Here is a 14,398-nt window from a genome sequence, read left to right on the forward strand (position 1 = left end):
CTGTAGGAATTTTTTCCAGTTCTGTCACAAGATAAGGTAAAGGTCACATCAACACACTCACTTTCAGGGAAATTGGACAGGATTAAACTGCCACATATACATTTACATATACTGTAAATGAACGGTCTCCGGTTAGATTTGAAGGATGCACAAGAATCTGGTAAATGGAAAGTCACAGTCACTGTCATCTACAAAATTACTTTTTATTTAATACAAAAAATGTTTTTTAATGAAGGCTTGTGCAAACTTTCAGCAGCCAACTATACTACACAGTATAGGGCTGACTGGCAGGCTTTAACCAGGGTGGTTGTATGGGGTCAGGCAGGTAGACTGGGGTTTAAAAATGCCTGAATCTGAAACACACTGCTCAAAACAATAATGCTTAAAGCGTGAAAATGAACATCTTAAGAGCAGAGAGTCCTTTCATTCAAAAGATAAAAATCACAATTATAGTCTACAGAAGATGGTGCCGACAGGTTTCACTGAGGCTATTTCTTACAACAAAGTAGTTCACGATGAGGCTCGTTATTATCCTGACCTAGAAGAGATGTTGCCGAGTCCTTTAAAAGTCCATTAACCTTAGTCGTACTAGGTTGGAAGCACACAACACAAATCCTCATCAGGCAACCTTCTTTTTTTTTTTTTGCCTGTCCCGTTTGGCTCTTTTGCCACCAGAATTATTGTCTAAAGACAAAGAAAGATGCCCAACGGATTTACTTTACCAAATGGACCATCCCAGCCTTGCCGTAATGGTCTATTTGATTCACCTTTTATTGTTTATTTTATTTTTTATTTTCACTTGCTAGATACGGGACAGACTTGAATGAGGAAAAGAAAAGGGAGAAAGAAAGAGGGAAAGAAAAACAGCGGAGAAGAGGGACGGTGATAAAGGGCAAAAAACAAAAGCCAACAAAATAAGCAGACAAAAAATACATATATCAATCACCTGGATCACCTGTTGAGAAAGAAAAAAAGAAAGCAAGCAGAAGAAAAAGAGAGCAATAGAATAAACAACATCATGATGATATATGGGAATGTAACAGTAAATACTAAATATTAAACATTATTCTGCAGCACGTAATATCGACAGCGCACAGTGTGCTTTGAGGTAGGAGCCAAAAAGGGTGTAGTTTGTGTGTGTGAGCACCCTTGTGTACACCTGTGAGCATGAACGCGCTTGTTTTTAAAAGGTTCCTTCATGTAATGATCTGCTAGAGGGTGTGGGGAGCCACAGCCCCGTCCACCAGGGCATGAAGCAGGTATGGAGGAGATCAAAACTCCAGACATTCAGAGGCCCTCAGAACACAAGAGACCATGGAAGACCAACAGAGGGGCAGCTGCGCCACTATCCCTGAAAGAGCTGAGGAGAGTCCCAGATGAGGGGTCACTCAGCAGCCACAGAGCAGAAGCCAGGGGGGGTTGCAGTGACGAGGGGCCGAGGGCACCCCACCCCCGAAGTGGCCCGAGCGAGCCCCAGGCTCCAGGCCCCGACAAGCAGCCTCATCAGGCAACCTACTTGAAGATGAAAACCACCCGGAGGTTTACAGAAATGTTTTTGTTTAATTTGAGGATCTATAATGACAGACAGTAGGAGTCTGGATACAGACGACACAAAGATAACTAGGCACTAAGACTGAAGATGAGCTAGGTGGTTAGCCGCTGCTGACAGGAAAGTACCAACGCAGAAATGACAGCGTGCTGAGTTACTCATTATGTGTCTCTGAAGAAACACTCCTCCGATACTCTGTAACACAAAGACACAAAGACTATGCAGGAAATAGACTACGCTCTGTGTTATTACCAGGTCGCAGTGAAAGACATCAACAAGGCTGGATTTCCTGTAAGAACTCCTACGCGTCATCTCTCACCTTGCCTAGAATCCAGTGGTCATGTGATCTGATCAGTGTTGTTCGCTTTAACAGCTTGAAGATTCAAAGTGCACACAAACTGGTTTCACTGCGGTGATAAACTTTATGCTTCTATAAAGGATTTAAGCAATTTGACAGGCTATAAACATACAAGTGAGACTCTATGGACTTATAGAAAAACAAACATGATAGCAATAAGTTGTTTCGTAACAGGTTTTGTAAAATGTTGAATGTTATTGTCCAACGATGCTGAAAAAGGGGACATTTAAAGAGCTTTCATGACAAACAGTCACTTGATCCATTGTTAATGTACAATATTGATTAGTGCAGCTGAAATTTAACACACTGGGGTTTTAAAGACCAGGCAGAAACATCTGCTTAAATTAAACAAACGCGTTAATGTTCCGAGTACATCGTGTTTCATGTTCTCTGCACGTCCGGTTTGCACGTCCACCAACATATCGTTTACATTTGTTTTAGGAGGGCACAGGTAGTACTGCTATTATTGGGCGAGGTAAGATCTAGAAGATTGAGTTACTTTAATCTCTAAGCTACAAATGGGCCACATGGCATATTCAGTGGTCTTAAGGGGGCCGAATGAGCTGTGTGTTTGGGACCCAGGTAATTTCTCAACCAGATCAACAGCGATTAATTACAGTTGTCCTTCTCAGAGGAGTACTGTAAAAATAACTATATATTATGAGTTAATTTAATAACATGTACTCGAATAATGAATGTAAAGTAATACATTTCTAACTCCTTTACCTGGTAAGGGGGAACTAAGATATGGTTCTTTACTTCTAGAACTTAATAGCAGACTTTGTTTTGTTAGCTCCCAGTTCCTTGTGGTTGAATCCTGAGCTTCACCCAGTATACAACAGGTGGGAATAGTAGAGACAGAATATCAACTAAATGGAGCTCCATGCAAGATCTTGCCTCACCGGGTGAGGATGATCATGAGGTACTTGGTGGATCAGGCCACAACTGGGAGCACAGTCACCAAGAACACCATTGGTATTACATTACACTGTAACTGACTGAAATCTTGGAGTGCCCACAAGGTCCCCCTGCTCAAGAAGGCACATGTACAGGCCTGTTTGCCAACATCTAAATGACTCAGAGAAGCTTTGAGAGAAAGTGCTGCAGTCAGATGCAACCACAGTCGAGCTCTTTTGCATCAACTTGCATCAACAGCTCTCTTGCATCAATTTGATCCGCCAACTTGACCTTTCCAAAAAAAATGAAATGCTTAACATGACCCAAAGAACACCACACTTGTCAAGCACGGTGGCGGAAACATTATGCTTTGGATTGTTTGAGTGGCCTATGGACAGAGTCATGTACAATAACACCTTGGACAAGGTCATAGATGGGTCTTCCAGTATGAAAATGACCCAAAACATATCATCAAGGCAACAAAGGAGTGCCTAAAGAAGAAGCACATGGAGAAGGTCATGGAGTGGTTTAGTCAGTCTCCAGACTTCAGTCCTATAGAAAATCTGTGAAAGGAGCCGAAGCTTCGAGCTGCCAAGCTTCAGCCAAGAAACCTAAAGGATTTAGGGAGTTTCTGTAAAGAGGAGTGGATTAAAATGTCCCCAAGGCTGGTGACCAACTACAAAAAATATCCTCCTGCTGTGATTGCCAACAAGGATTTTCCCACCAAGTACTAAGCCATGTTTGGCTTGGGAATCAAACACGTACTTCACTCCATGAAATACAAGTCAATTCCTCACTTTTGTGCAATGGGTTTTTTTGGGGGGGGATATTTGGTTGATATTCTGTCTCTTTACATCAAAACTCTCAATTAAAACAAAACTGCCACACAACATGAGCTTAAGATCAAATAATTATTTCCTCCACTGTATTATTACAGAGCAGCCAAGGTTCATAATATATGATTACAGAGTTCGAGCTGCAGTTTAAATAATTTAAACAACAGGATTTCAACCAATGTCAAAATCATTTGGTATTTATTTGTGATTATTTCTGGATTCTCAGATCTTGCTTGCTTTTCTAAATAACTCGAGCACTGTAAAAACAGCCCTCCTCTGGACGTTCCTCACCAAGCAGTTTGTGTTTGCTGGTGTGTTTCTGTTGTAAATGCAAAGGCCTGTGCTGACAGAACAAAACATCTGAGCATCACTCCTGTTATTTCAGCTGTTTATGCCAAGCCATCTGCCTCCTGAATATGAAAATATGCAGCATGAATGGAGCTGCACACATAGGAAACTTGAATAGAACATCTCTGAAGGGACAGAGGTCTGCACTTTCTCTGACTAGACTACCTAAGTCACTTATATGTGCCTTCTCCTACCCACAAGTCTTCGGTGCTGTGCCATCTGAGAGGTGACTCACTGTGTCCAGTCCATGGGTGGTTAAGCAGCATTGGCCATTAACACATTAAACACACAGAGGCACAACACAGTTCATTTGCATGTACCTTTGTGCGCACCCGTGCAAGCAAACAAGCTGTCACACGAGAGTGCCATTAAAGGTTCCACGATGTCCGCTGACGTAAACATGCGCCAACCTTTTCTGAATGACTCAGTCTGGCCATAAACGCACCGGGCTTCCTCTGCCCTCCCTATGTGCCCATTAGTACAGGATCAGTGTTCACCTTAAAGCCAACATGTTCTCCATGAATGTTTGCTGCACTCAGATGTCTTTCTGCAGATGAAAAGAAACAGTGTCCCTTTCTTCCTAATCGCCATGAAATTGATTTATTTTACCCCAAAAAGTCGCTTCCAGATATTTATTGCATGCAAAAAATAAAAATAAAACATATTTTAAGAGTGATACAACTGTGGAAAGACATCTGAATGATCCTTGGCGTCTGAGCACAAAAGAAATTGACTGTTAAATGTAATATGTTAGAGCCGGCTAAGAAACATCTTGGGCAGTTTAGTTGTTTTTGTCCATTTTATAGGACAAAGAACTCTCTTCAGAGTTGTAACATCACTTTCCTGAGGCCAAAGCCCATCTGTGTAAGAGAACATTTGTATATTGAAACAACAGCAGAGCAGAGAGACTGGCTCAGGATGAATTGGCAAAGAGGACACGTGACAAAAAGATAAGCAGGAGAACTTTTAATGGTCTCAATGCAGTGTTAGCAGCACTTAGAACAATAGTCCGTCTGGATGACAGAGGCAGAGATCTGTTCCCAGAATAGATGCTCAATCTCTCCACGCCAAAGAATGCAGTCCCTCCAATGGCCACTTGAGGCTGTCTCCAAAAATGGGTTGTTAAAGTGCTTCCCTTAACAGCTTAAAAAACAGTATTGGGCTTTGTAAATATTTCATGAATTCATCACATTGAATTGGGTTGTTTTTATTGATACAGGCAGCATCAGCCGCTAGGTGTCTGGTAGATCTCAGCGATGCTTACTCAAGCCACTCGACACCCTGGCCATGCTTCTGTTGTTTGGTCCTTTTTGAGCATTTTATGGCATTAATATGACTCTTTGTGTAGTGACCATCCAAGAAGTTTCTACTTTAGATTTGATGAGTGCAAAACGCAGAGCCCAAAAGCAGTGGGTGTGTCCATCTGTTATATGCTGTTTAAAATTTTTGGAGGCTGTCCAACACTCTTTACGGGGAAAAAGCAGGTTTATTTTCCGTGTACCTGGAAAATATGGGACTAAAAATAACCAAGTGCTAAAGCAAATACACTAAATGGACAGCTGAGTATCGTCAAACTACATAAACATGACTAAGTAAACTAAGTAACCAAGCAGAAAACTAAGTAAACTAAGAGCACCATTACTCATCTACAGGAATTAAGAGGGTAAGTAGCAGCTAGGTGTTGCTAATTAACTGCACTTAATGAATTAATTGCGAGCAGTGTGAGCACATCTGTAAAAGCAGAAGTTTGGGCTGTTGGCTGGTGTGCAGCATTCAGGAGTGTGTTAACACAATGCCGCTATCTTCCCAGAATCTTCCAGCCTTCCGGTCTGATTAGCCTCAGTTAGCATGTTAAAAGCTCATGACTGTGCAAATAGAATAAGACTGAACTAATATGGCTTATTTGGAAGGGTTATCAGGAGGAAGCCTGCTCTCTCTAGAAGAATGTGGCAATACAGCCTAGAAAAACATCCAAAAACGTCATCCCACAGAGCCATAAGGTGGTGGAGGACTGAGGACATAGGACCTGATCACCTTAAAGTCACTTATCTGCTTCATGCCCTGGGGGACGGGGCTATGGCTCCCCACACTCCCTAGCAGATCATTACATGGAGAAACCTTTGGAATACAAGCGTGCTGATCCACACAGGTGTGCACACGGGTGTTAACAGACGCGGACTACACCTTTCTTGGCTGCTGCCTCAAAGCACATTGTTCGCTGTCTATCTTGCGTGCTGCACAATAGCGTTTAATATTTAGTATCTGTTATCTACTGCTAGCTAGTTTATTGTGATGGTGCTGTTTTTATTATGTTGCTCTTTTATTGTTTGTTTTCTCTTCTGTTTTTTTTCTCCATACAGGTGATCCAGGTGTTTTGTTTGTTTTTCTTTCTTTCTTCCCCCCTTTCTCACCATCTCTTCTCCCCTCTGGTTTTCTTTCTCTCCCTCTCTTTCTTTCATTCTTTCTCCCTATCCTATCCCCCAGTCGTGTTTGTCCCGTTTGTAGCAACCGAAAATAAAATAAACACATAATTATAATAAAGGTCAATCAAATGGACCAATATGGCAAGGCCATGATAATCCACTTGGTAAAATAAATCCGCTTGGCATCTTTCTTGGCCTTAAGACAACAATTCTGATGGCTAAAGATCCAAACGGGACAACAACAAAAAAAAGTCACTGAGTTTACCATTAACTAATTTGTATATCAAAATATTCCAATGTGAGGCCACCTGTCTGATAGCTCAAACTTGACTGAAATCGGTTCATGCAACAGAGCAATGATTCCAAGCACAACAGTAAATCTACAACTGAATGACTCAAAAAGAAAAGAATCCAAGTGCTGTGATGTCCCAGTCAAAGTCCAGATCTCAGGACTGAATCCTTAGAAAACTTTCTTTTTTCCATGGCTGTAGTACAAGGCCCAAATTATTACATCACTGGACAGAATTCTGCTTAAAACACAAAAACACAAAAGAGGATTACAGTCCAAAAAGGTAATAAGAGGCAACAAAGAACTTCAAACCAAATGAAGCCAAACACTGAACTCCATCATATGAATAACATATGACATTTTTAATGAATGAAAATACAAAAGGTCCCGTCGGTGCCTTGTTTTGGAAGAATATCTTCCTGCCAGTAATGAGATCATGACCTATTTCTGTTGCCAATTTGATTCAGACTTCTTACAGGTGCTCCTGACTCAGCATCACACAGACACGGACTTCCTTTTCTGTTTTCTTCTTACATTCAGTTCATCCAGGATTATGAGCAACGTCTCCCCTTCTGTCATCCGCATTATCTCACTGCCGGAGCATACTAAAGACATTCACTGTAAGCTGCTGCAGGTCCAACATAAATTGCAGACATGTCTGTACATAAACCCGCAGATTAGAAAGGTATTGACCCAAACTAGTCTTGTTTATGTGAAAAGAAAAGAAAAGAAAAGAAAAGAAAAGAAAAAATGTACAGGAAATATAACTCATGGCAGTGAATTTCCTATGAAGGCATGACTACATGGATGTCTGAATACTGTGGCCGATGCTGTAAGTGTGAAATGTCACATTGTGACACTACAGTACGTGTTGTACTAACATAACATAAGCTTCATGTCAGAGTGCTGCAGATAGCTTTCCCTCAACATAACAAGAAACTACACTCTGAACAGCATCCACACACACACACACACACACACACAACCTAAAGTATTACTACACAAAGTCTGTATATAAAAGATGGAATACATGGACAAGTATTGTTTGTGAATCTAGCATTTAGCATTTTTTTAAATTATTAATATTTTATTATTTATTTATTTCAATTTTCAGTTCAATTCGATTTTATTTATCTAGCGCCAAATCACAACATCATCCGCCTCAAATCACTTTATATTGTAAGGTAGACCCTACAACAACAGGGTATTGCTTATTTTAGCAATACCCTAAATCTGACAGCAAAACCCTTATCTGCCTTATCTGACAGCAAAAGTGGGCCCATCATTCACTCTGATTGGATCTCGTCTTCTAGAACATTTTCATCTCTTTTTTATCCTCGATGAAAGTCTCAGTCACTTTTCATCATTGTTTTTGTCATCCATGAACTTCTTTTACGTTATTGTCTTGTTTTCATTAGAAACTAAATTAAGTCATTGTATTGATTTTGAGGGTTTTATTTATATCTTTGTTTTGACTCTTTTCAGTTCTCCTCTCTTGGCTGACAGTACACTAAAGTCTGTTCCTGGATTTTACTAATATATTTTTTATTATATTTAATGTTTTCAGTGCCACTGGCCCCCACCCACCCAAAGCATAGTTGGGGAGGTGTTTTCATCAAAGCTGCTAATTTTGTCTTTAAACATACTTTTAGATTTTGATTTCGATGGCTTCTTTTCTTTGCCTTTTTTCTCAAAATGACTGCAGCTTAGACACCACTCTCTGTGTGAGGAAAGATTTTACTCGTTATTACTTTTTCACAAAGACCATATTAGTTCAGTGAAACCACTCCATGCTCTTGAAGTAGCTCAAGTGCAGTCATAAAGGGTGTTTGCTTTGCTTCCCTGCCCTGCAGACCTGCAGTTTCTTGGCCTTCTCCCTTTAGCTGCCATTCCTTAATGACATCTCAGTCAGTAGAAACTGCAAGCTGTGATTGCTGCACTCTGAAATCTTTTTATAGCCTCCTCCTGCTTAGTAGACATCAGGCAGTTGATCAGAGGAACTTGTGGTTGCTGAGTGTTTCCTTAACGGCTGAAGGGCCAGAGAATCATCATCAGCTGGAAATTACTGAAAACAATCCTTGACCTGTCTTACGATTCCAAACAAGTCATTTAACCACAATAAATCTGACTGTTTTATAAGAAGAACACAACATTTTGCACGTTCCTGCAAACAGAAAACAAATGAGACCAAAGAAAGGCATAAATTTATGAATTATAATCCCAGTTTCAACAATAAGATGTATGAAATGTAAATAAAAAAAGAATCCAATGATTTGCAAATGCTGGAAGAATAAGTGTTACTAAGAAGACACAGCTGAAGGAAAATCTGCATTTAAAGTGATGTGAAAGGATGTCTGTATAGGTTTCAGCATTTTTGCTCCTCTAATTTGTAAACGAGAAAAACTACTATATTTGATTTTGTTTTATTTTATTTTTTGCACAAGTAAAGGACAGTTGGACAAGTAAGTATTATGTAGTGTCTGTAGAACTGTGTGGTGTGATGATGGCCGTGGGGATAATTGGCGACATGAAGACGTCTCTGTGTTGACGTACTGCCAGAACGAGCAGAGGCATTTAGAAACTGCATGATGTCTGAGCTGGTCAACAACACTGTTGTGCTTTGCTGGCTGATGACACTGCTCACACTTTTGAATTTTTCCAAAACAAATGATATTGTTGGCTATTTTTTAGAGAATTTGATCACCATTTATCACTTCATGCCCAGGCTGCACAGCTTCTTCTTTGCCACTTAACACACTGATGACAATTTGTGTTAAAGTTTGATAATTTCCTCATTTTTAAGACTGTTCAAGTTATACCTTAACTTTATCTTGTCTGATTTAATGCCAAGGGAGACTGAAGCCTTGGGAACCTGGGCCTGGTTTAGTGAAAACTGAGATCACTGACACACTGATGAGGGAAACTTTCAGTTTTCTGTTCCAGAAATGTAACTGATTACCTCTGTGAAGCCAACAATCTCAGTGGCAGATTTCCTTCTACCGGATGAGTTTCTCTGTGACTCCTCATCTCCTGCTGCACCTGAAGCTAAAACTCTGTTTTACTTCCTTATTCATGCAGTTGCTGTGTAAGCTCATGTTTTTACTAACACTGAAACCACGTTTAACTTTTGACAGAGACAGTGATCCCTGGATAATGTAAGTTCAGTCTGTAGTGATTGTCCCCTCACCTGCACTAAAACATTTACTACATCCCTTTTTATGGTAGTACTAATCTGTATGTAGCTTTAGACACACTAAAACTAATCGCTGACAATTTAAATGGACTAAATGTGAGTTGCAGAGTGTTTCTGAAATCAGGCTGCAGGTTGATTGCATTCTGGTGGCATTGTGTTGACATGCTGAAGGCTGTTGAGCAACATTGTTGAGAACGAAGTGACGGACGTCTAGGCATTTAAAGTTTGGACCCAAGCCTGTAAATCAGTCTCACTGAGTAAAACATGCCTGATTCTGATTCATATTTTTGTCCTTAAAGATAAAAATCCAGTTTTTTCTTTTAAGGAGGAGTGACCATGTCACTGATTTACGTGACTCTTTTCTTCCCCTCCTGTTTTTCAAGATAAACGTCACTGTCCACATTTTAATCCTCATTCATATGTGGATTAAAACAGAGGATCTGCTCTCTGTTTACTCATTTCTGTGGTTGATACTTGTGTCAGAGCTCCACTGATGATGTCTTTCATTGCTCATTCACACACTCGGCGTCAGCTCGCTCACAGTTGACTGAATGAACTCCCGCCTGCCCTGTCTGGAGCAGGGCGTAGGTATTATTAGTATCTGGGTGTGTTTCACTGCTTCAATGCTACAGTGAATGACAGGGCAGAACTGAGATGTGCCACACTGCAATAACCCCATAAAATCAACACCCTAATCACTTCATCAACTGGTTTCCACCTTGAAATTGTTATAAATTATTTAAAATAATCCTAATTAGAATGGGTCACTTTGTGAGGCACCACAAAATCACAAAAGGACTTTTATACTTTACTCATCTCATTCAGTAGAAAACAGTCTGAACATGTGACATAAATTTTTTTTTAAAGATCATGCTCTGATAACTGTTCTCATGCATGTTTGTATAAATGGTAAATTGCCTGTATTTGTATAGCGCTTTTACTAGTCCCCCCTAGGGCGCTTTACACACCCAGTCATCCATCCATTCACACACTGGTGGAGGCAGCTACAGTTGTAGCCACAGCTGCCCTGGGGCGCACTGACAGATATAAATCATATCTTTGTTTTAGCACTTTTTACACTCATCACTGTTTTCATCGAGTCGTCTAAAAAAAAGCATATTTGTTTGGATCATCAGTGCTGTAAATGACAAAGACTGATGGACTATTGGTTTTTAATGGGATGAAAGTGGCAGAGGCCCATTTTCACCAACCACTCCTCCCACATATGAATGACACATTGATTCACTTGCTGCCAGTTTAAAGTCTTTTTGGGTTGTTTTTTTTTTTTCCAAGTTGATTCATGCTCACACGGGCAGAAAAGCGAACAAGCGCTGCGCTGACATGGTGGTGTGCTCCGGTGTAGTTCCTGCACAAACAACGTCTACAAGGAAGAGACTTCAGAGCGAAATTTAAGACCGCAATGTTTTCATAAAGCGAAACAAGAAGCTACAGCCATTTTTGGAAAAACTAAAAGCGTTAACACAAAGAACACCTCACCTTTAAGGGAGCGTGGCAGCCACTGATACTGAACACCAAAAATCTACAACAGACTGTCAGTCAAGAGAGGCACACTGAAGAAGAGCCACAACAGAACTATCATCCGAAGCAAAGTCAAAATTCAACATGAGCTAGCTAAACAAAAAGTAGTAAATGCTAGCTAGACGATAAAAGGGCTAAAGAAAGCTTTTTACATTTAAGCATCAACTTCTTCCTCCACAAAGACATTAGATGGCCTCCTCTGTACCCCTGATGACAGGTTCTGACACTTACATCAGTAAAGATGTGGTTTGATGAGCATTAGAATCATCATTGAATTAGACACCGAGCTCAAAGCTAAAAGGGAACTGACAACTGTTGTTTCTCAAGAGTGCTGATTCCAAAAGCAAGTCAGTCCACATAAACCATGTTTAAAAAAACCTTTCTTCTGTTATTGCTCGGACAATTTACAGCTGTATCGTAAAGGTAAATGTGAGAAAGCAAAACAATTCTTTTGCAAAGCACAGTTGTGACACTGCCAGCTGAGGAGCTACGGGAAAGTTAAACTGTGCAAATAGCAGCGGTGAGTCATGTTTGTTCATTTTCCATTACAGCAAAATGCCACCAGCAACACTTAACTACATGCTTGTTTACGTCACTATCTTGACTTGACTTGCCCGTGTTGTTTTATTGCATGTGTCACATCCAGTTAACACAGTACTCCCTGCACTCTGTTTGCATTGTTTGTCATATGTACAGTGCCTGTTTCCTGCTGGTGAATTTATTTAAATGTGCTGCTACAGTGATCTGATTCTTATCTTAAATTTATATGAAAAAATGGAGTTTTGTGAACTACAGCATTAAAAATTACTATTTTAAGAAAGATTTTAATGGCAGCAACAGATCAGGGCCATGTTTGCTACTATGTAGCATCAGCTTCACTCAGGCCATAAAAGTCTGGGATCTGAGGAGACCTGCTGCTGGACCTCAGGGAGAAGAACACTGTTCCAAGAACTGCTCAACAGTCCCGTGTCTCCTCGTCATAGTCCTCATTTCATGATGTGCCAAATAAATTGGGTGAAAACTGTGGACTGCAGGTGAGTTCAGCACCCAGACTTTTCTACTACAAAGTCATGCTACTGTTATAGATGCAGTTATGCACGTCCTTGTTGAAATATGCAAAAAATCTGGATGGGAGCATGTATGAAAGCTCTATGACAGCACTGATGCTCCTTTCCAGATGTGCATACTGCCAATACTGATGAACCCCCATATCATCAGAGTTGGAGGCTTTTGAACTGAGTGCTTCCTCTCTTCTTTAGTTCAGAGGATGTGGCGTCCATGTTTTTAAAAAAAGACTTTTTACATTTTGATTTATCTGACCACAGAACAGTTTTCCACTGTTCTTCAGTCCATTTTAAATGAGCTGTGGTCCCTTAAGATGAAGTCACATATGACCTCTTTCTATAATAGACATGCATTTTTGGATGGCACTGCAAACTGTGGTTTCTGGAAGTGCCCATGCAACATTTTCCACAACAAAATCATGCCTGATTTCAGGGTCTAACACGGGGGAACAGGTTTTAGATATCACCCTGGGTCAGCACACCTGAATCAAAATTGGTTCATTACTAGGCCTCTGGAGAACTTCAAGGCATGTTGAGGAGGTGATTTAGCCATTTAGATCAGCTGTGTTGGATCAAGGACACCTGCAGGACACCGGCCCTTGAGACCTGGAGTTCCCCACACCCACAGTCCAAATGATTTTCAGCGTGTCCTTTTGTGCAGAGATTTCTCCAGTTTCAGAATCCTTTGATATTATATGCTGTGCAGACGAGAGATTCAAAGTCTTTTTACATTTTTTTTTATTCAGAAACCAGAAATTTGTGCACAATTTGTAGACACAGACTCCAACATCCAGTCATGTTACTGACCTGATGCAAAATAGCCTAATTAATGATCAATACGATGTTTAAGGATTCTTCATCAAAGATGTGTAAATGTGCTGAGATTACTGATTTCCATTCACACAGCTTGTGGACAACCTTTGGGATTTTCTAAGTTAAAAATATCTGAACTTCACTTAAAAAGAAACTGTCAGTCCCATCAATCGTTATCTGTTAATCACTGAACACCCACACATACAGCCATACAGTCGAAGAACAACAAAGCGTGGATCATCCGGTTGTTACCACACACCTGCAGACATGCAACGGGTAAAAATATTGTAGAGTCAGGCTTTGACAAGTTCAGACCTAAATGTTGATTCACATGCCACCTGCCAAAGCTACAAACTGCTCTGGTGGTTACATGGTTTTGGCATGATTTGGGCTCATAACAAGAAAGCACATTTAGCTTAACAACAACAACAAAAGAGTTACAGGGAACAATCTAAAGTGTTGCGAAACTTCATGGCAGAAAAAAGACACTTACTTGTGAAATATCTTGGCACAGTAAGGACATCCGAAGTTCTCACAGTCAAAAGCAGCTGTCAGCGAATGCATGCAAACAAACTGTTTACTGTGCACTGTTTGCACTCCTCTTTTACATCTGACTCCATGGTTTATATGTGCTGTTGCAAGTGTAACAACAGGCATGAGTAATGTGATGCATTGTGCACTCTGTGTATCCTTGAGCTCTGAAAACACCCACAATGCATCATTTCCACCCAAGGTTGCAGTCAAATAGTCAGTTTTACCTCCTCAGGAAGGCTCCTAACTGAGGTTTTTGAGTTGCAGCCCCGATAAGAGCTCAGTGGATTCTTTGCTACAGAAAGGTGCTTCAACAAAACTTGAAGTCACCTATAATCTGATTGCTTACAATCAACAGCTCTAATGTGAGTCAGTCATAACATCTAAATATGCTTATATGTCTACAGAGTATACAGCCATACCAGGGCATACAAAGAACTATTTAAATGTGGTTAAATTCTACATTGTAAGTTGATAGATCCAATCTTGTGTGCTCTCAGAAGCTAAGCAGGGTCAGGCCTGGTTAGCAGTTGGCTTGGTGACAGCCTGTGAATATCA

The sequence above is a fragment of the Neolamprologus brichardi genome, chromosome 16 (genome assembly GCF_056152115.1).
Source record: "Neolamprologus brichardi isolate AB-2024 chromosome 16, ASM5615211v1, whole genome shotgun sequence".
NCBI classification, from domain to species: domain Eukaryota; kingdom Metazoa; phylum Chordata; class Actinopteri; order Cichliformes; family Cichlidae; genus Neolamprologus; species Neolamprologus brichardi.